The 24,226-nt window shown below is 41.9% G+C and overlaps 1 non-coding gene across 1 annotated transcript; it reads left to right on the top strand.

Annotated features, from left to right (window-relative positions):
- The first annotated feature begins 1,887 nt into the window (after positions 1 to 1,887).
- On the top strand, positions 1,888 to 1,994 carry LOC138097271 (U6 spliceosomal RNA). Its single transcript, XR_011146471.1, has one exon. It is a non-coding gene; the product is annotated as a U6 spliceosomal RNA (small nuclear RNA).
- Positions 1,995 to 24,226: the final 22,232 nt, after the last annotated feature.

Here is a 24,226-nt window from a genome sequence, read left to right as displayed (position 1 = left end):
AGCTGAAGCAATTCATGGATCGGGGAACTTGGGCAGTTTTAAGAAACAAGAATGGGAGTAGTCTCTATATTACAAACACAAAACTCTGCCTGGGTAGAAATGGGCTATTCCCTACTCACACGCTACAAAACAGCAAACTTCGCATAGTGCTGAGTTCAACAACCCCAGGGTCAGTACCTGGGTGTCTGAGATGGAGGACTTAAGGGATGTGATCATTTGGGTCACTAAGCACAGCCTTTTAAGAGCAAGACACTTTAAATGATTATAAACTGCATTATTGTTTCTTTTATCCAACGTGTTTTAATTATTTCCCCTTTCTAAACCCAACTCTTTAAACAGTGACATAAAAGAGGTTGTATAAGCAACTCTTACAATGACAAATATCATTGTGTAAGTTTAAGCTACAGAGAAAAAATTAACTGATACCTATACTGTGAAATGATTATCACAATAAGTTTGTCTAGCATCCATAATTTTGTATAGATAACCTAAAAATGATTCTCGACAGTGGATTCACCAATGATTTATCAGATACAACACCAAAAGCTCACGCCAACAAAATATAAAGAGGTAAATTGCGCACATCCTAATTATTAAATACTGTGCAGTAAACCATCCTTAGCAGTGAAAAAACAATGTACACTATAATACCAAGAAAACTGACAAGCATATATTCAATAACAGTTTAACATCAAGAATACATAAAGAACTCTAAAAAGTACTGATCACCAATTCCACCATAGGGATGGGGGAGATTTCTTAACCAACCATCCCAATATGACAAATAAAATACAAAGAGTAACATAAAATACAAACTTAATGGCAAATATAAAAGACAATCATTTATAATGCATAAAAATATTTAAAAAAGGAAAGTAGCTATGCCTTGAAAAAACACAAATGATGGTTCATCACTGAAGTTATCACTCCACTACATAAGCTCTGTCATTAAGTTCCTACAAAATTAAGTGTGGAGGCAGAATGATCAATAGCACCCAGGTGACAAGCATGCAGCATCAGCAACAGTTTAGTCAACAGCCTCACAACTCTGAGGGTGTGAACCTGGACAGTACCCTTGTCAGGAGAAGTTCCTACACCTTCTGGTGAGGCTCAAAGGGCATGGTGATAGTACACGTGAACACCACTATCACAGTGCCCTTCACGCAGGCTTCTCTGACATCACTCAAAGCCAGGAAAAGATGTACAGGTCAAGGTCTTCAGATTCTTTCTCATATCACAGAACACGCTGACCACTATACTAAGTAGCTTCAAGTGGTAATTCTGTATGCAGCAGGAAAATATTACAACCAATAAGGGAAAGGATTCTCCTTTAAAACTTTTCTCTTACCCAGTAAACCCACACCACAGAGAGTCCATGGGGAGCTGCCCCGTAAACACAGGCAGATTATCACAACAAAGAGCCTGGACATGACTTCAGACCCTAGAGCCACATACTTCAAAATCAAATTTAAAAGGAAAAATTAAAGAAACTAAGGAGAAAGCCTTGGACTCAAGGAGATCCAACCAGTCCATTCTGAGGGAGATCAACCCTGGGATTTCTTTGGAAGGAATGATGCTAAAGCTGAAACTCCAGTACTTTGGCCACCCCATGAGAAGAGTTGACTCATTGAAAAAGACTTTGATGCTGGGAGGGATTGGGGGCAGGAGGAGAAGGGGACGATAGAGGATGAGATGGCTGGATGGCATCACTGACTCGATGGACATGAGTCTGAGAGAACTCCAGGAGTTGGGGATGGACAGGGAGGCCTGGTGTGCTGCGATTCATGGGGTCACAAAGAGTCGGACACGACTGAATGACTGAACTGAACTGAAGGAGAACGCAAAGTCAAGAAGAGTCTACACTCCCAGACTAGATAGACCAGTACAGTGCTCGGTTCGGCAGCACATATACTAAAATTGGAACAATAAGGAGAAGATTAGCATGGCCCCTGTGCAAGGATGACACACAAATTCATGAAGTGTTCCATATTTTTGAAACGATGCTCAACATCACTCATTATCAGAGAAATGCAAATCAATACCACAATGAGGTACCATTTCACAAGAGTCAGAATGGCTGTGATCCAAAAGTCTACAAGCAATAAATGCTAGAGAGAGTGTGGAGAAAAGGGAACACTCTTACACTGTTGTTGGGAATGCAAACTAGTACAGCCACTATGGAGAACAGTGTGGAGATTCCTTAAAAAACTGCAAATAGAACTGCCTTATGACCCAGCAATCCAACTGCTGGACATACACACTGAGGAAACCAGAATTGAAAGAGACACGTGTACCCCAATGTTCATCGCAGCACTGTTTATATTAGCCAGGACATGGAAGTAACCTAGATGTCCATCAGCAGATGAATGGATAAGAAAGTTGTGGTACATATACACAATGGAGTATTGCTCAGCCATTAAGAAGAATTCATTTGAATCAGTTCTAATGAGGTGGATGAAACTGGAGCTGATTATACAGAGTGAAGTAAGCCAGAAAGAAAAAAACCAATACAGTATACTAACACATATATATGTAATTTAGAATGATGATAATGATAACCCTGTATGCGAGACAGCAAAAGAGACACAGATGTATAGAACAGGCTTTTGGACTCTGCGGGAGAGGGAGAGGGTGAGATAATTTGGGAGAATGGCACTGAAACATGTATACTGTCATGTAAGAAAAGAATCACCAGTCTAGGTTTGATGCAGGATGCAGGATGCTTGGGGCCGGTGCACTGGGATGACCCAGAGAGATGATATCGGGAGGGAGGTGGGAGAGGGGTTCAGGATTGGGAACTCATGTACACCCGTGGCAGATTCATGTCAATGTATGGCAAAACCAATACAGTATTTTAAAGTAAATTTAAAAATAAGTTAATTAATTAATTTAAAATAGACAGACCAGTACAAAAGTGGAAAACTATGAGATGTGGGGGTCTCATAGCCTAAGACCTTGAGGTGGGACTATTTGGTCCACCCAGAGATGCCAAGCTAAGAGCCTGAAAGATTCACACATATTCCCTTTGTTGGACTGCTGTCCTTACAGTTTTCCCAAGTAACAGGCACAGAAGATCCAATCCACCAGCTTATTCACACAGCTTGACATGTATGGCAGCAAAAGGAGAACAGCAGAAATGGCTGAGCGATCTCAAGAGGCAGAAAGGGACTAAGACAGTTCATTACAGGTTCTGAGGTGCCAGATAAAATTAAAGAGCAGCCAGTACTTTCCCATTTTCTGATTCTATCCTCCAAATATGACAACTGTGATGAAAGCGGCACCGGACCCAGGGTTAGACACTTGGGGCATCAGCTCTGATCTATATGGACCAAGAATTGAGTAGCCAATAGATCCAAGCCCACAAAGAGAGAAGTGGGGGCAAGGCAGCCCACCTCATGCTCCTCACACTCAAGAACAACCAGCTCACAGCAGGGAGATGGCGAGTGTTGTGGATACAAACCTTGCTTTTGTGTCTGATGGAGCTGCAGCACCACTGGCGGGTGAAAGAACACATGATATAGGCTGAGGACTCGGGGTAAGGTTAAGCTTCCTCTGGGACTTTAATAAACAAACATCTCTTTGGCCAAAGAGCTGAGAGTCAATTACCAGGTAGGTTGAGAAGTCCTGGGTACCTGAGGAGGAGAAAGGGGTCTGGGGCTCTCGAGGAGGATAGAAAGCAGTCTGGAATTATCAAGGAGGAGAAAAGGACAAACTTTTTTCTTTAAGCCCAGAGCTGATGTTTACACAACAAAACAACTGCACTTAAACTCTGTACTAAGCAGAGACATTACTTTGCCAACAAAGGTCCGTCTAGTCAAGGCTATGGTTTTTCCAGTAGTCATGTATGCATGTGAGAGTTGGATTGTGAAGAAAGCTGAGTGCCAAAGTATTGATGCTTTTGAACTGTGCTGTTGGAGAAGACTCTTGAGAGTCCCTTGGACTGCAAGGAGATCCAACCAGTCCATTCTGAAGGGGATCAGTCCTCGGTGTTCTTTGGAAGGAAAGATGCTAAAGCTGAAACTCCAATACTTTGGCCACCTCATGTGAAGACCTGACTCATTGGAAAAGACTCTGATGCTAGGAGGGATTGGGGGCAGGAGGAGAAGGGGACGACAGAGGATGACATGGCTGGATGGCATCACCGACTCGATGGACATGAGTTTGAGTGAACTCCGGGAGCTGATGATGGACAGGGAGGCCTGGCATCCTGCAATTCATGGGGTCGCAAAGAGTCAGACACGACTGAGCGACTGCACTGAACTGAAGATAACAGAACAACGATGTATCCTGCTTGAGGACAGGTTTCTCCTTCTTGACAACCTTCTGACTAATTCTGTCATCTTGAAATGTAAATTCTGGGCATGCGTCTGGTAAGAGCTTTACAACCTTGAGAGATTCTTTTGACTTACTATAATAACCAATTGAGAAACTATATAGCTCCATTGCTACGGTTAGCAAGGGGAGGCATTCTCCATCCCCCTTCTGATGTCTATGTCAGAAGCTTTCTCTGTCCCATTTCATACTTTAATAAAGCTCTGCTACACAAAAGCTCTTGAGTGATCAAGCCTGGTCCCTGGTCCCAAAGTTATATCTTCTTCTTCAGAGATCATGAATCTGACATTGTTCACCATAAGCGCTCATCTCTATATACCATTACAAGAGGTTTCCAACCACTATTAATGCTGTGCTTTCCTCTCTGCCCTGAGAGCTCATCTCTGTTCACACTTTTGATACATTCCCGTCCATTTGGGGGTCTTGTTTTGTTTTCAAAACAAGTATCTCAAACTAAAATGTATGATGTATGAAAAGAGCACACCCAACATTGTTCTCAATGGTGAAAGACTGAAAACTTTTCCTCTGAGATCGGGAAGGAGGCAAGGACGCGCACTCTGCATCACTGTTCAACAAAGGACTGAAACCGCTAACCAGAGCAATTAGACAAGAAAAAGAAATCAAAGCTTCCCAAAGTGAAAAATTAGAAAGTTACCTTCTTTCCTAGAGGACAAGGTCTTTTATGTATAAACTGTAGATTCCATACAGACACAAAAAACACCCTGCCACATCAAATAGCAACTTTAGCAAACTTTCAGGATACAAAAGTCAAGGTGCAAATCAGCTGCATTACTACATACAACGAACAATGTTAAAAGAAAATCACATAACAATTTTATTTACTATTGTATTAAAAATGGATGAAATATTTAGGAATAATTCACCAAGGAGGTGAAACATATACACTGAAAACTACTTAACCATTTCTAAAAGAAATCCAAAATAAACAAATAAATCTAGTAGTCATGGACGGAAATCTCAGCACTCTCTATTTCCAAGTTACTCAAAGTGTCCCACAGATTTAATGAATTCATTATGATACGTACAACAGAAATGTTTGCAGAAATAGAAAAGACTTGCCAGAAGTCATAAAGAACCTCAAGGTGATGACAAACTGCAAATATAATCTTAAATAAGTACAAAGATGAAAGATGAAGGCCACCCTTTTAAAAATTTCAAGCCATACACAATATCATCCAGATGGTGTAGTACTGGCATAAACACAGATTTATACACCAAGGGAACAGAAGAGAATGTTCAGAAATAACCATTTGCATATATTTAAAATCTAATGACAAGGATGCTAAGAAAACCCAGTGGAAAAAAGACAGTTACCATAACAAATGGTGAATCTATGGGTTAAACAATGAAGAGGAAACCTCATCTGCATCAAAAGTAAAAACATCTCTGTGCCAAACCACAAAATGAACACAGTGAAAAGACAAAATCTGAACAATGAAGGCAATGAAAGTGAATTTCCAGCTCTCAGAGATTCAGATTCACGTCACAGTTTCAAACAGATGATGGAATAGCACACTCTCTATCACTGATACCTGACTCTGAAGTTTCTGTCCCATTTCCAATCAAGATTTTGAAGTCAGTGACTCACTCACTTAGCTTCAATTACCTTAGAACAAATTTTCCCTTTTAGGTCTACTTCCAGATTTTACCAGGTACTGTGCATGTTAATACCTGACTTCCACCCACAGCTTCTTAATCCTGATTGACAGAGAGCAGACTGCACATCCAGAAGGACCCGAGGCAATCCCTGCTGCCCAACAGCACTGAGAGCCCTTCTCAAACCAGCCCTTCTCAAACCTGCCCAGGATGGTGCCCTCCACACAAGGTCCAGGCCACTGGGTCATCCGGAGTTGGGATCTAAGTGGAGACGACAGGCCCTGAGGGAAGTTACCTGGTGAGTGTGCATGTACAGGTGTCAGGAAGGATACTTCAGAGTCAGAGATGATTAGTAAGTCCAAAGAAGGGATTTCAGGAAGGACTGACTGAGAATCAACTGAGAATATGATTTTACCTGAGAAAGAGCCATTCCTCTTTTCTTGCCTTTTTTCCTCCTCTTCCCAGCTTGTTCCTCAGACAATGTAAGTTTTTAGAAGTTGATCTGGCAAGTGGAAAACAGGCTGCTTAGAATCAACATCCCCCCTTCGTTTGCGACAACCACAATACCAGGAAGACATCACGACATGCACTGGGCACAGTGGAGAGGAGGAAGCTCGTGGGTTCCGGGGACCAGAGGCACTGCTGTGGCGGGGCTCCATGCCGCCATGCAGGCAGAGGTGGTCAGCCTTCCCAGGTCGCTGTGTCACCCCGTTACACTTTTAAGGCAAAAGCTTATAACTCTGGAGACCACTATGTTGGAAACTAGGATGTCCTCCTAACAAGTAAAAAAGTTTCAATAAAGATTTTATTTTCCTTTTTAATATTTTTTGAAATTGCGAAAGTATGACAACACATTTACATGAGTCTTTCAAAATAGTTACAGACAGTTCCACTATATATTACAATTTTTTAAGTAGACAAATTAAGATTTTTAGTTGGAATTTCAATATTAAACTCTCAAAAATTAACAGAATGGACAGGAAAGTAGGATATACTAGACCTGAAAAGAATTGTGAACCAATTCAACATAATTAAGACTTATACAATTTTCACACAAGAGCAGGATACAAATTTTATTCAAGTTCCCATAGACTATTAACCAGGAGACACTGGAACATGACATAAAACAAGGTGCAAAGGTTTCATGGCCTAAATAAAGAGCATTGAAATCATACAGGGCCTGCTCTCTTATTACTGTGAAACTATGTGAGAAATCAATACCAAGAGGTATTTGAAAATAACCCACATAGTTTCAAGTGCAATAAATAAATAAATAAATAAATAAATAAATGTTTTTGTCAGCAGGTTCTTGCCTGTCCTGCTCCTGGCAATTCAGGGGTTGGGAACCTGGGTCTCCAAAGAGTTCCTATAGGGTGGTAATTGGACGCAGAACATTTCCTGCCATTAGAATAATTTAACCATCTTAAGAAAAAAAGAAAATTTTCTGGATTCCTCTTGGTACAGCAAACTAAAATAAGAAATACAAAACTATCCCTGGGGAAAACGTGCCATTTTACCCTGACATTCTGTATCACAACTTTTCCTCTTTCCACATGGCTCAGTTCCAGAGACACAAGGTCAAAACCTACAGCGTGAGACTGCAGAACTAAGGTATGTGATGGGAACTTTTGGCAGTACCTTGTTTTTTTTTTTAAATTTTGAAATTGACAAAGTTTACTAGCCATTGCTTTAAAATGAGCAATTTTCGTTAATCAGTTGCTAAGCCGAATCTGACTCTTTCCAACTCCATGAACTGCAGCACACCAGGCTTCCCTGTCCTTCACTATCTCCCAGGGTTTTCTCAAACTTGTGTTCATTAAGCGGGTAATGCCATCCAACCATCTCATCCTCTGTCGCCCTCTTCTCCAGCCCATAATCTTTCCCAGCATCAGGGTCTTTTCCACTGAGTCCACTCTTTGCATCATGTGGCCAAAAAGAGCAATATATCTTTAAAAATTGATGAAAACCGCATTGTTCATTTAGTACACATTCTAAACTTCTACTGCTCTCCACACAACAGGCCAATAATTGAGAGACAAGTTGCTGGTACAGGAAAAAAAAGACTTTATTCAGAAAGTCAGCAAACCGAAAATATGGTGGACTGTACCCACAAAACCATCTTATCCGAGTTAGAACTCAGTCCCCTTTTATACTAAAAGAGGAGGGAGTCAAGTCAAGTCAAATTCCTTTGAACCTAAGGAATCAAACAGTTAGGAACAGAGCATAAAAGTCCACCAATAAAGAGTTCCCTGAGAAACCCCAAATGACATCAAGGAATTTGAAGAGCAATGGAAGGCCATAAAAGGTCATTGTATAAGGTCACTCCTCAATCCCTGACCCACACACAATATCAGTAATTTTATTACTATTTAAATCATTCCTGTGCTGGGGTAGAAAAAATTTAAGGCTACATAAATATACACTTACTCCTTGAAAGAAAAGTTATGACCAACCTAGACAGCATATTCAAAAGCAGAGACATTACTTTGCCGACTAAGGTCTGTCTAGTCAAGGCTATGGTTTTTCCAGTAGTCATGTATGGATGTGAGAGTTGGACTGTGAAGAAGGCTGAGCGCCGAAGAATTGATGCTTTTGAACTGTGGTGTTGGAGAAGACTCTTGAGAGTCCCTTGGACTGCAAGGAGATCCAACCAGTCCATTCTGAAGGAGATCAACCCTGGGATTTCTTTGGAGGGAATGATGCTAAAGCTGAAACTCTAATACTTTGGCCACCTCATGCAAAGAGTTGACTCATTGGAAAAGACTTTGATGCTGGGAGGGATTGGGGGCAGGAGGAGAAGGGGACAACAGAGGATGAGATGGCTGGATGGCATCACTGACTCGATGGATCTGAGTCTGAGTGAACTCCGGGAGTTGGGGATGGACACGGAGGCCTGGCGTGCTGTGATTCATGGAGTTGCAAAGAGTCAGACAAGACTGAGTGACTGAACTGAACTGAACTGAATATATTTAAGATATAATTTCAACTGTTCAAAGGTACAAACCATGAGATGATGTTTTGTAATAAAACCATGGATTTGCATATCCATGCACACATGCATGCACATGTAAATACACAATTGACTGAAATGAAGAGTTGCCTCTTGACACATTTTTAAATCATTTTCTCATTATCACTTTTAGTCATGTATTTCAGCATCTCTGGGGCCAAGAAAATGAATCAACTGTACTTAAGTTTGTCAATATTACATTTTTTTTAAGCTTCTTTATTTATTTAGGTTGTGCTGGTCTTTGTTACTTTGTGTGGCTTTTTCTAGTTGCACTGAGCGGAAGATACTCTGTAGTTGTGGTGAGTAGGCTTCTCACTGCAATGGCATCTTTTGTTACAGAGAACAGGTTGTAGGTGAACTGCAGGCACAAGGCTTCTGTAGTTGCAACACATGGGGTCTGCCGTTTTGGCTCACAGGCTCTCAAGCATGGGTTCAGTAGTTGTGGATGGGCTTAGTTACTTACGGGCATGCAGAATCTTCTCGGATCAGGGAGATCCAACCCATATCCCCTGCATTGGCAGACACATTCTTATCCACTGTACCAACAGGGACGTCTCAACTCTAATACTGTATTAGTTTAAAAAAAAAAAAGTAGTAGATGTATAAAAAACATATATAGAATACTTTGAGTCCAATCTCTATAAAATACCTGTCTTCACAAATAATATGAGGGCATCTCTCCTGGCACAATGGTAAGAATCCACCCGCAAATATGGAAGATATGGGTTCTGCTGCAGGATAATGCCACATGCCTCGGGGCAACTAAGACCAAGTGACCCAACTACTGAGCCTGTGCTGTAATGCCCAAGAGCCCAAAATACTAGGCCCACGTGCAGAAACTACTGAAGCCCAAGCATCATACAGCCCATGCTCTGCAACAAGACACCACAACGAGAATCACATACACCAGGACTAGAGAACAGCCCCCACTGCTAGCAACTAGAGAAAAGACCAAGCAGCAACAAAGACCCAGAACACCTAAATAAATAATTTTTATTAAAAAATGATTTTATCTACAGTTAATTTTAGGTATGTGGTTATTAACAAAAAACAAAGTTTATTTGCTAATTCCACAATAGAACAATGTACCAAGGTTAGTAAAGTTGGGGACTTCCCTGGCAGTCCCGTGGTTAAGACCTTGCACTGCCATTTCCAGAGTTTCAGGTTCAATCCATACTCAGGGAACTAAGATTCTGCAAGCTGCACCATGTGACAAAGAAGCCAAAAATTATCAGTAAACTTCGATTTCATAGTGAAAAATAGATGATGGAATGAAAAGCCCCCTAGTCCTGTTAAACATGGTGTTTAATACCTACAATCAACATTCCCCCTTCCTGAGCCCCAACTACACATGCAGGGAAGCCCTCCATGGGGAACAGACAGTCCTCTATGGCCACTGTCTCAGGAGGGCCTCAGGACAGTCAGTTCTGGCACAGAGACCAACACAGGAGCTTTCCCATATTTTCCCTCGGATCACACTCCCCTCCTGGTGAGGCCTCATGTACCCAGCAGCAGGGGGCACCTCTGCTGACCCCATGATCCTCTTCAGGTCACATGGCAGGCACAGGTCCATCCCCACTCAGAGCAGAGTGGCCTCCTCATCCCTGGGGCTGTTCTCAGTCTCAGAAGTGGAACCTGAGAGCCTTGGTTCTCAATGTAGGATCCAGATCAGATTTGTTACACTGTGAACATACCTGGGACTAGGACCCACACAAGTATCCGAGGATGTCTGATAGGGCAGGGGGTACCATACATGGTTTTGCAAAATGCTTCATGGATCTCATGGGAAACATGGGTTGAACACCATTAAAGGTGGCAAACCACGCCCACCTCCTACTTTCTTCTTTTCCAGCCTTACTGAGATAGAACTAATCAAATGGATATGTGTATACTTATCATGCATGATGTGACCATTTGACAGATATATACACTGTGAAATATTCATCACAATCCAGTCATCAACACATCCATCAACTCCCAGTTTCCATGTTTTGTACGGTGAGAACACTGAAGATTTACTCTACTGACAAATTTAAAGTATTTAGTAATACAGAAGAATTTACTGCAGTTAGAATGCTGCACATAGCTCCCCAGAACTTACTCATTTTCCAACTCAAAGTTCACACATTAACATCTTCCCATCTATAGATTCCTTTGGGTAGAATACTCATTTCCACTATACTGATTCTTCCAATCCACGAACATGGTATATTGCTCCATCTATTTGTGTCATCTTTCTTTCACTAGTCTTTTATAGTTTTGTACATGTAAGTCTTTTTGTTTAAGTGAATTTATTCATAAGTACTTTATTATTTTCATTGCAATGGTGAATGGGATTGTTTCCTTAGTTTCTTTTTTCATTGTTAGTATATAGGAATGCAAGAGATTTCTGAGTATTAATTTTATATCCAGAAACTTTACTATACTCATTGATTAGCTCTAGTAATTTTCTGGTGCTATCTTTAGGGTTCTCTATGTAGAGGATCATGTCATCTGCAAACAGTAAGAATTTTACTTCTTTTCCAATCTGCATTCCTTTTATTTCTTTTTCTTCTCTCACTGCTAGGACTTCCAAAACTATGTTGAATAGTTGTGGTGAGAGTGGGCATCCTTGCCTTCTTCCTGATTTTAGGGGAAATAGCATGCACAACTTTTGTGTGGTTTCTTTGAAAGACATATATTTTTAAGCCTAATACACTCTGATGTCTTGAGAAAGCCTACACAGTTCATGACTTCTCTTCAATATGGACTCTTATTGCATAATACTTCAACTCAAGGTGAAACTTTTTCCACTCCCATTTCATTTGGAAGGCATTGCGCTAGTATCGTCCCCAAACTTTGCTGTTTCAGAAAACTCCTTCCCACAAACACATTTGTGTGGTTTGTCTCCAGGATATATATTCCTACTTACCTAGAGAGTGAGTAGTAATTGTAAAAACTGCCACAGTCATTGCATTTCTAAGTATAAAGTATTTGATAAATCCTGAGTTTAAGGCAGCACCTAAAAGCCTTGCCACATTACATACACTTGTAAGGATCTCCCTAGTATGAATCATCTGATGATTGGTGAGATATGAGCCCCAAGTGAAGGTTTTACACATTCATTATCACTTGTAAGCTTTTCCTTCAGAATGACTTCTTTACAGAATCTTAAATTGAGACTGTTGTCAAGACACATTCATTACATCAACATAGCTTCTATGTATTAGAGTATGAATTTTCTCATGAAGCCTAAATGGAAATTCCTGACAAAAGCCTCACCACAGTGAATACATTTGTAAGGTCTCTTGCATATGGATCACCTGATGTCTTCTTAGGCCTGAATGCTACCTGATGCATTTGCCCCACTTATTTACATTTCCTTTCTCTGGATTATGAATTCCCTGATGATGTGACTAATGAGACTTGTATTGAAGCGGTGAGGTGAGGTGAGGTGAAGTTGCTCAGTCGTGTCCGACTCTTTGCAACCCCATAGATTGTAGCCTACCAGGCTCCTCTGTCCATGGGATTTTCCAAGCAAGAGTACTGGAGTGGGTTGCCATTTCCGTCTCCAGAGGATCTTCCCAACCCAGGGATCGAATCTGGGTCTCCCACATTGTAGGCAGAGGTTTTACTGTCTGAGCCACCAGGAAAGCCATTGAAGCAGTGGTCACATATTCCATTTACATCCTTTCTCTCATGTACAGGTGACCTTATGCTCCCCTTAAGATTTACTGCACGCTAAATGCATGGCTTCTTTCCAGTATGATTTTTTTTTTCACGCTTTGCAAGGTTTGAATGCCTTCTAAAACACTTGCGACAATCACTACATAGGTAAGATCTCAGAATTCATTACATGACAGTTAGTTAGTTCTGAACTCAGAAGCCAAAGCTTTGCCACACCCACTGTATTTGTGCAGTTTTCCTACAGTGTGACTTTTCTGAAGGTCAAAAGGATGATATACTTTACTGCATTTATTACATCTGTCAGGTTTCACTCCATATGGATTCACTGATTATCTGCAAAACGATTCCTGTGACTGAAGGCTTCGACATATAAATTACATTTATATTGTTTTCCTTAATGGTCAGTTACAGATGAATGTGCAATGAAAGCTCTGTCACACTAATTATATTTGTATGATTTCTCTCTAGTATGCGTTCTCTGATGAATTATAAGGCCAGAAATACGACGAAAGGCTTTGTCACACACGTTACATTTGTAAGGTTTCTCTCCAGTATGAATTCTCTGATGACTTCCAAGGTTGGCATTTTGAGTAAAGGACCAGCCACAAAATCCACATTCATATGGTTTCTATCCAGTATTAATTCTCCAATGAACTACAACTTTGCACTTTGGCTAAAGGTTTGCCACATATATCACATTTATATGGCTTCTCTCCAGTAGATAGATAGAGCGCCTGATGAACTATGGATAGAGGTTCTTGACACTGTGCAGGAGACAGGAATCAAGACTATCCCCAGGAAAAAGAAATGCAAAAAAGCAAAATGGCTGTCTGGGGAAACCTTACAAATAGCTGTGAAAAGAAGAGAAGCAAAAAGCAAAGGAGAAAAGGAAACATATAAGCATCTGAATGCAGAGTTCCAAAATAGCAAGAAGACATAAAAAAAAAAAGCTTTCCTCAGCAATCAATGCAAAGAAATAGAGGAAAAGAATAGAACAGGAAGGACTAGAGATGTCTTCAAGAAAATTAGAGATACCAAGGGAGATTTCATGCAAAGATGGGCTCAATAAAAGACAGAAGTGGTATGGACCTAACAGAAGCAGAAGATATTAAGAAGAGTTGGCAAGAATACATAGAAGTGTACAAAAAGATCTTCATGACCCAGATCATCATGATGGTGTGATCACTCACCTAGAGCCAGACATCCTGGAATGTGAAGTCAAGTGGGCCTTAGGAAGCATCACTGTGAACAAAGCTAGTGGAGGTGATGGAATTCCAGTTGAGCTGTTTCAAATCCTGAAAGAGGATGCTGTGAAAGTGGTGCACTCAATATGCCAGCAAATTTGGAAAACTCAGCAGTGGCCACAGGACTAGAAAAGGTCATTTTTCATTCCAATCCCAAAGAATGCTCAAACTACCACACAATTGCAATCATCTCACACACTAGTAAGGTAATGCTTAAAATTTTCCAAGCCAGGCTTCAGAAATACGTGAAATGTGAACTCCCAGATGTTCAAGCTGGATTAAAAAAAGGCAGAAGAACCAGAGATCAAATTGCCAACATCCGATGGATCATCAAAAAAGCAAGAGAGTTCCAGAAAAACATCTATTTCTGCTTTATTGACTATGCCAAAGCCTTTGACTGTGTGGATCACAAAAAACTGTGGAAAATTCTGAAAGAGATAGGAATATCGGACCACCTGACCTGCCTCTTGAGAAACCTGTATGCAGGCCAGGAAGCAACAGTTAGAACTGGACATGGAACAGCATACTGGTTCCAAATAGGAAAAGGAGGACGTCAAGGCTGTATATGGTCACCCTGCTTATTTAGCTTGTATGCAGAGTACATCATGAGAAACGCTGGGCTGGAAGAAGCACAAGCTGGAGTCAAGACTGCTGGGAGAAATATCAATAACCTCAGATATGCAGAAGACACCATCTGCCGGGGGCCAGCGTGAGGAACTCCGCCCATGGCAAAGGTCATAAGGAAGTAGGCTTGGCATACGCAAAAGCATGATTGTGCCTCAGGAGACCCCCTGTTGCCGAGCATCTACCCCCAAAACCAGAGTCTGTTCTATGCTCTCACCTACACCTCTGACTTTACAGGAGCCTCTCCCCCATAACCATTTCTCTCGGAGAAGGAGTTAACTTGCAGCTCCAGTTAATAAAAATTCCTGGGCGTGACAAAAGTGTTTCAACTTAGAAATTCTTCTGGAGGTCCTCTAGCCTCCCTGATCAGGTTTGTCCGGCCACACGTGATTGTTTACAGCCTCCCAACTGTGAGAGGCACGAGATGCTTTGAACCTTTTTAAATACAGACTCTTTTGAGAAGTCAGAAAATTATTAGTATAGTATAGTGGGTTGATTAGAAATTATATTGGTGAAGGGTTTTTTCATTTGTCAATAATCACTGCTAATTCCCTGCCCTGGGTGTGACAAGGGTGTCTCAGGTCAAACCTCTCTGCTAACAGACTAGCTTGTGTGACAACCTCTCAACCGTAAACAGCACAGAGTCTGGAGTATTAGCATAGGGTTTTTCTCATTGTTGAGTCAGTGACTGACGCCAGGCCTCCCTATCCTTAGGCACCTGGGAATATATTAATCAATTTATTTGGAATATAGAAAAGGAAATATAGTAGTTTTTGATGTTAGCAATACTAGACTTTTTGAGTTAATGAATTTTCTCTTGTTATAGATCACTGTACTTTGTTATAAATCACTGGGTCCTCGCTATGCAAACATGTACCTTTATCCCTATCTTAAGACTAAATAGATCTTAAGGGGAACATTGGTGAAGGGCTTACATTTGTTGAGCCAATATTTGCTGCTAAATCTCCATATTCCTTGCCCTTATAATGAGTATAACTAGCATATAGGAAAAGTAAGTATTAACCTTTAAGATTAATCATGTTAAACCTTAGGCTAAGTAAATTCCTTTCCTAGTTGTAACTCACTACACCCTCACCCTATAGGAATGCAACTTTATTTGGAGGTTGGCGCCTGGTTTAAGGAAAAAATCACCCCTGGAAAAATGAGTTTTCTGGTTAACTGACCGGTATCAGAAAGGGCCATAAAATGTCAGCAGGCCTCATGGCCAGAAGATGATGTAAAACCCATAAGACCTTTGTATAATTTTATATGAAGCACCTGATTGTGACAAGGGTCAGGTCTGCTGACCCCCACGTGACTCTGTATTCATCCCTATGTATAACAAAAAGGTATATAAACAAACCTGAAAAATAAAGAAATTGGATCAGTTTCTGGAAGGACTGATTCCCCCGTGTCGTTTCTTTCTTGTTCCCCGTTTTCCTGGCTGAATTCTCATCTGGTACGAGGGTACGCACCAAGCCTACTAACTTTGCCTGGGCTTCTAAGATCGGACCGGGGAGGCCTCAGTACCTCCTCTCCTTCGGGAGAATGGAAAGACGCCTGTGGCCTACGTAGATGGTGATTGGTATTCCACATAAACCAAGTTATTCATCTTCTTTTTCTCCACTAATATTTCCTACTAAACTATCCGTTTCTAGTCTCTCTACTTATCTGTAATTAAGTTTTTTCCTAGGACGCCGATTCCATCACACCTTCGAATCACCCTGGATCCATTGGGACTGGACCCCAGCAACCATCCTTATTGCAGAAACTGTACAAGAGCCTCTTGGTGAAAATGAAAGAGGAGAGTGAAAAAGTTGGCTTAAAGCTCAACATTCAGAAAACTAAGATCATGGCATCCAGTTCCATCAGTTCATGGCAAATAGATGGGGAACCAGTGGAATCAGTGGCTTACTTTATTTTTCTGGGCTCCAAATCATGGCAGATGGTGACTGCAGCCATGAAATTAAAAGACACTTACTCCTTGGAAGGAAAGTTATGATCAACGTATACAGCATATTCAAAAGCAGAGTCATTACTTTGCCAAAAAAGGTTCGTCTAGTCAACGCTATGGTTTTTCCAGTGGTCATCTATGCATGTGAGAGTTGGACTATAAAGAAAGCTGAGCACCGAAGAATTGATGCTTTTGAACTGTGGTGTTGGAGAAGACTCTTGAGAGTCCCTTGGACTGCAAGGAGAGCCAATCTGTCCATCCTAAAGAGATCAGTCCTGGGTGCTCATTGGAGGGAGTGATGATGTTGAAGCTGAAACTCCAATACTTTGGCCACCTGATGTGAAGAGCTGACTCATTTGAAAAGACCCTGATGCTCGGAGGGATTGGGGGCTGGAGAAGAAGGGAACAACAGAGGATGAGATGGCTGGATGGCATCACTGACTCAATGGACGTGAGTCTGAGTGAACTCCAGGAGTTGGTGATGAACAGGGAGGCCTGGTGTGCTGCAGTTCACGGGGTCGTAGAGTCAGACACGACTAAGCAACTGAACTGAACTCCAGTATGAATTCTCTGATAAACTGTAAGGTGTGCGTTTTGACTAAAGACTTTGCCACATACATCACATTTATACGGTTTCTCTCCAGCAAAACTCCCAGATGAATTCCAAGGTGTGAATTTTGAGTAAAGCACCGGCCACACACATCACATTTATATGGTTTCTCTCCAGTATGAATTCTCCAATGAGCTAGAAAATAATATAAATTGCCACATAAATTACATTTATATGATTTCTTTCCTGTGTGAACTGCTTGATGGTTGGTTAGAGCTCAACGTGCATTGAAATCTTGGCCACACTCGTTACATTTGTAAGTTTTCTCTCTAGTATGAATTTCTGAAGAATTCCAAGGCTCACATTTTGAGTAAAGCACTGGCCACAAACATCACATTTATATGGTTTCTCTCCAGTATGAATTCTCCGATGAACTAGAAAATAAGATGTGTAACTAAAGGCTTTGCCACATACATTTAAAGAGCTTCTCTCCTATATGTCTTAACTGCTTGATGCTCAGTTAAGACTAAACGTGCACTAAAGGTTTCCCACCCTCATTACATTTCTATGGTTTCTGTCCATTATGTATTGATGAATTATAAGGCCCCAACTCCAACTAAAGACTCTGACACACTTCTTACATTTGTAACGTTTCTTTCCAGTATGAATTCCCTGATGAATTCCAAGGTGTGAATATTGATTAAAGCATTAAAGATGGAAAGAACAGTACTTCACGTATTCATTCCCTCTCTCCCTCCTTCTGATGCATGAGGAATAGTACAATATGCAAATATCTATTACTTTTAAAGAACTACTAAACCAAGACCATAGGGGTACAAAATAGGAAACTGGATATTTCAAAAGGTTGAAATCAACTTTATAAATACTTAAGCTCTGGAAAACCTCCTTGTGTACCATGTAGTGGGCAGATCACCTGAAGAAAGGACAAGTTTAAATTCCTAATGCCAATCATGAGGCTTTTCATGTCTGAGTCAACAGGGCTTTGAGCTCAGTCACTAAAAACGGGCTACCAAGAGGCATACAGAGAAAATGCAGAGACACACCCCCAGGGCAGATCCCAAACTTCAGAGGCAAGTTAGCCTTACCCACAGAGAGCACAATATCTGAGGGTTTCTATCATCACATCCCTGTACAAGGCCCTCTCAACAGGGTTCAGGCATTCTCATGCCTCAAGAGTGAATTTGATGGCCACAACCTTGAAGGTCAACTATCCCTGATATGAAAATACATTTCACCAATAGGCTCTGAGCAGAGTTTTTATTTTCACACAAAAGGAGAAGAAGAAAAAGAGGTAAGGATCATTTCAGTAGAAATAATATTCTGATAAATCAATGGAAAGCTATTTGGAGCCAATTCTTGGTCTCTAATTGCCTATATTATGTATTGTTTCTGAAATAAATAATGAATCAAAATTAGTAAAGTTGGGACTTTCCTGGTGGTCCAGCGCTTAAGACCCTGCATTTCTATTGCAGGGGTTTTAGGTTCAAGTCTTCCTCAGGAACTAAGATCCTGCAAGATGCAACTTGCAACCAAGAAGGAAAGACAAAAAATATTAGCAAACTTGATTTCATGGTTTAAATAGACAATGGAAAGACTAGAGACAATTAAAAGAATTTTAAGAAAAAGAAACTGAAAAAGAAGAAAAAAGATAAAACAGACAATGATATGAAACACCAACTAGTCCTGAGATCTCTTTCTGAACTTTCCATTCCATTCCCAAACACTTGTTTTCAAGGAGGTGCTCATTTACTTTTAAATGTACTATAAAAAGTTAGAACTGATTTTCACTCATTGACCTCTTTTGCAGATTTTACCATGTACTGTACATGTTAATACCTGAGGTCCACATACAGCTTCCTTACCCTGGTTGACTGAGAGCAGAAAGCGCATCCAGATCGGTCCTAAACAGTCCCTGCTGCCCAACCGCACCAAGACCCCGTCTCCAACCCGTGGGTGAGAAGCCCTGCCCAGGATGGTGCCCATGGGAGCCTCCTCACAAGGGCCAGGTCACCAGGTCATAAGGAGATGGGATCTAAGTGGAGACGACAGGCCCTGAGGGAAGGCCCTAGGTGAGTGTGCATGTACAGTAGTCAGACAGGACACTCCAGAGTCAGACATGATTAGTGAGTCCTGAGAAGGGCATTTCAGGAAGGCAGTGTGAGAATCCACTGAGAATATGACCCTGCCTGAGAAAGAGACATCCCTGACTCCTGCATTTGCCTCTTCTGGGCTTCTTCATCCATGAGTCTTCACAGTTCTATCATGAAAGTTAAAAACATGCTGTTTAATGCTTAGAGTCAACACATCCCTTTCCTGAGCCCCAACCACACACACACAGGGAAGCCCTCACTGTGTGGAACAGACAGTCCTCTGTGGCCACTATCTCAGGAGGGACTCAGGACAGTCAATTCCCACATAGAGTCCAACAGGGGACTTTCCCACAATTTCCTTGGATCACACTCCCCTCCTGGTGAGGCCTCATGTACACAGTGGCAGGGGGCACCTCTGCTGACCCCAAGATGCCCTTCAGGTCACACAGCAGGCCCTGGTCCAGCTCCACTCAGAGCAGAGCGTTCTCCCCTCCGCCAGGGCCTGAACTCAGTCTCAGAAGTGGAGGCTAAGAGCCCTGGTGCTCAATGCAGGATCCAGATCTGAATCATCTGCAGCTCTGTGCACATTCCTGGGGCGAAGCCCCACACAAGACCCTGAGGAGCATGTCTGATGGAGGAGAAACGACTAACCAAAGGAGTGTGTGTATACATACCATACACCCTGTGACCATGTGACACATGTACACTGTGAAATATTTATCACAACCCACTAATGAACACATCCATCACCTCCAAATTCCCATGTTCTGTGTGTGGTGAAAACACTGATGATGCACTCTCCTGAGAAATTCCCAGCATGCAGTAACAGAACAGGATTAACTATGGCCAGCATGCTGCACATACCTCCCCAGGACACATTCATTTCACAACTCAAAATCTGTAGCGTTTGACCAACATCCCCCCATCTTCCCCACCTCCCAGCCCCAGATGACCACCATCCTACCCTCTGGTACTAGTGAGTTTCATTTTTTTTTTTTACATTCCATATAATGGAAGGACATACCAGTCTTTCCCTGTCTGTCTTAATTGGCTTACCATGATATTCCCTACATTCATCCAAGTTGTCCCAAGTGAGACAAATCTCTATAACTGTTTACAAGAAAGTTGCTATTGAACGAACAAATCTTTATCCCAAGCTATAAAAATAATTAAATGTAAAGAAAGCAGAAAGCCAAAAGTAAAACCATCACAAAGAACATGTTTAAAGTTCCTTGAAAAGGCATCATGTAGTAAGAGTTAGTCCAGTTCTTGTCCCATTTCTTCTCTCGCATAACCTCTACTCTCACCAGGAATAGGGAGACAATCAAGCTGAGAGAATCAAGTCACTGCTGCAGCCCCCACCTCAACAGGCTCTACACATGGATGATCTTTTAATACACATAATTACAAAATACACATGCCTCACAGACAGTTTTGCAATTCTCATTCTTATCTGTATAATTTACAGAAGCAAGATTTGCATTAGATTTTTGCCAGGGTCCAGCCCCGGTGGATCCAGGGTAATTCGAAGGGGAGACGGAGTACGCACCCTAGGAAAAAACTTAATTTAATTACAGATATATAGAGAGATTAGAAATGGATAGTGTAGCAGGAAAATTAGTGAAGAAAAAGAGGCTGAATAACTTGGTTAACGTGGAATACCAATCACCACCTACGTAGGCCACAGGCGTCTTTCTGTTCTCCTGAAGAAGAGGAGGCACTGAGGCCTCCCCGGTCCGATCTTAGAAGCCCAGGCAGAATTAGCAGGCTTGGTGAGTACCCACATTCCAGATGGGAATTCAGCCAGAAGGGGAAAGAAAGGATGACACGGGGTAATCAGTCTTTCCAGAAACTGATCCAATTTCTTTATTTTTCAGGTTTGTTTATATACCTTTTTGTTATACATACGGATGAATACAGAGTCACGTGGGGGTCAGCAGACCTGACCCTTGTCACAATCAGGTGCTTCATATAAAATTATACAAAGGTCTTATGGGTTTTACATCATCTTCTGGCCATGAGGCCTGCTGACATTTTATGGGCCTTTCTGATACCGGTCAGTTAACCAGAAAACTTATTTTTCCAGGGGTGATTTTTTTCCTTAAACCAGGCGCCGACCTCCAAATAAAGTTGCATTCCTATAGGGTGAGGGTGTAGTGGATTACAATCAAGAAAGGAATGTACTTAACCTAAGGTTAACGTGATTAATCTTAAAGGTTAATACTTATTTTTCCTATATGCTAGTTATATTCATTATAAGGGCAAGTAATATGGAGATATAGCAGCAAACATTAGCCCAACAAATGAAAACCCTTCACCAATGTTCCCCTTAAGATCTATTTAGTCTTAAGATAGTGATAAAGGTACATGTTTGCATAGCGAGGACCCAGTGATTTATAACAAAGTACAGTGATCTATAACAAGAGAAAATTCATTAACTCAAAAAGTCTAGTATTGCTAACATCAAAAGCTACTATATTTCCTTTTCTATATTCCAAATAAATTGATTAATATATTCCCAGGTGCCTAAGGATATGGAGGCCTGGCGTCAATCATTGACTCATCAATGAGAAAAGCCCTATGCTAATTAAGACTTTCAAAATACTCCAAACTCTCTGTGCTGTTTACGGTTGAGAGGTTGTCACACAAGCTAGTCTGTCAGCAGAGGTTTGACCTGAGATACCATTGTCACACCCAGAGCAAAGAATTAGCAGTAATTATTGGCACAACAAACAAAAAAAAACCCTTCACCAATATAATTCCTAATCAACCCACTAATACTATACTAAATATTTTCTAACTTCTCAAAAGAGTCTGTATTTAAAAAGTTTCAAAGCATCTTGTGCCTCTCACAGTTGGTAGGCTGTAAACAATCACATGTGGCCGGAAGAACCTGATCAGGCAGGCTAGAGAACCTTCAGAGGAGTTTGTAAGTTGAAACACTTTTGTCATGCTCAGGAATTTTTATTAACTGGAGCTGCAAGTTAAGTCCTTCTCCGAGAGAAATGGTGATGGGGGAGAGCCCCCCGTAAAGTCAGAAGTATAGGTGAGAGCATAGAACAGACTCTGGTTTTGGGGGTAGATGCTCGGGAACAGGGGGTTTCCTGAGGCTTGATCACGCCTTTGCGTATGCCAAGCCTCCTTCCTCATGACCTTTGCCACGGGCAGAGTTCCTCACGCTGGCTCCCGGCAGATTTTAAAAACAAAAATCAATGCATAACGACTTAATAATTCTTACCCAACTGACTCAGCACTCTTCCGGATCTAGTCCCCACTGTCACCTGCACACTAGCTGTTTCCACTCCATTTGGTTGATCTGTTTCCCTGGTTCTTTCCCTGTCTCTCTTTCTCTGCTCTCCTGCTGTGCCTGTCCTCCTCTACTTCTTCCCTGCCTCCCATCCCGCCTCTCTCTGCCATCTGTTCACCTTCAAGTTGCTTTCTCTCAACCTCCCTGGTGATCCTCAAACTCCCTGTATTTCTGCCTTTCTTCTTCCACCTCTGCCCTCCCTCCCTCCCTCCCAACACTCCGGCACTCCCAAGTGGTTACGCTTCCTTTCAGCTCTCTTCTTTTCTCAGCTCCTCCAATCTCTAGAAGTCCCCTTTCTCTCTCAGCAGGATATTGAGGCTCTGGTCCCAACTCTTGTATCCCCTTTGCAGGCTGTCTGTATAAACTGCCTCTCCACTGTCGCCCTCTTTGGGACCCCTGATTTACAGGCGCTCTCCCTTGAAGGCTATAGAAGAGGGCAGCAGAGGATGAGACGGTTGGATACCATCCTGGACTCAACGGACATGGATTTGAGAAAACTCTGGGAGATACAGGGCTCGCAGAGTCGGAAAGAACCACCACACCTCCCTATGTTGCTCACCCTTAACGCTCCGGAGATCCTGCTTTTCTCTGAATTTCTCTCCTTTCTCCACCTGCTCCCTTCAAGGCTCATTCTCTTTCATGAAGCTGTCTCTTTCAAGTTCCTCACAATCCTCTTCACTACCATCGCTTATCCCACATGCCTTTCTCATTTCTCTAGGAGTCGCTGTCTCTGCTTCTGATCCTGCCTTCCGCCCACTATTTACAGGGTAGGAGACTGAATAAGAAAGGCCCTCCCGCATGAGCCAAATTCTAGCGGGTGGTATTTGGGTCTGAAGAACCATGGGCGTCATGCGGCTGGTTCAGATCACCTCCCACTACCAGGAATCAGGGGAAAGGTCACTCTGAAGGGCAGAAGGACCGGCCTGAGGAGACGTGAGAACAGAGGGGCTGGGAGGGAGAGGGGTCTCAGAGCGGGGAGAACTCTCCAGAATCCCAGGACCAGGGAGAGAACCCGGCCTCTCCGGGAGTGGGGCGGCAGGTGAGGCCTCCAGGGACCAAGGAGAGGCTGAAGAACATGGAGCGAATAAACCACCTTGTCTAATAGAATTGTATGTAATCATAAGGCATTTGATTTACATCATACCTGAATGGTCTAGCGGTCTTCCCTACTTTCTTCAATTTGAGTCTGAATTTGGCAATAAGGAGTTCATGATCTGAACCACAGTCAGCTCCTGGTCTTGTATTTGTTGACTGTATAAAGCTTCTCCATCTTTGCCTGCAAAGAATATAATCAAACTGATTTCAGTGTTGACCATCTGATGATGTCCATGTGTAGAGTCTTCTCTTGTATTGTTGGAAGAGGGTGTTTGCTAGGACCAGTGCATTGTCTTGGCAAAACTCTATTAGCCTTTGTCGTGCTTCATTCCGTATTCCAAGGCCAAATTTGCCTGTTACCCCAGGTGTTTCTTGACTTCCTGCTTTTGCATTCCAGTTCCCTATAATGAAAAGAACATCTTTTGGGGGTGTTAGTTCTAAAAGGTCTTGTAGATCTTCCTAGAATAGTTCAATTTCAGCTTCTTCAGCGTTACTGGTTGGGGCATAGACTTGGATTACTGTGATATTGAATGGTTTGCCTTGGAAACGAACAGAGATCATTCTGTGGTTTTTGAGATTGCATCCAAGTACTGCATTTCAGACTCTTTTGTTGACCATGATGGCTACTCCATTTCTTCTAAGGGATTCCTGCCCACAGTAGTAGATATAATGGTCATCTGAGTTAAATTCACCCATTCCAGTCCATTTTAGTTCGC

This window comes from Capricornis sumatraensis, chromosome 20 (assembly GCF_032405125.1).
Source record: "Capricornis sumatraensis isolate serow.1 chromosome 20, serow.2, whole genome shotgun sequence".
Lineage (NCBI taxonomy): Eukaryota > Metazoa > Chordata > Mammalia > Artiodactyla > Bovidae > Capricornis > Capricornis sumatraensis.
The sequence above is the reverse complement of the archived record's forward strand: the minus strand, read 5'-3'. Positions and strand labels throughout refer to the sequence as shown.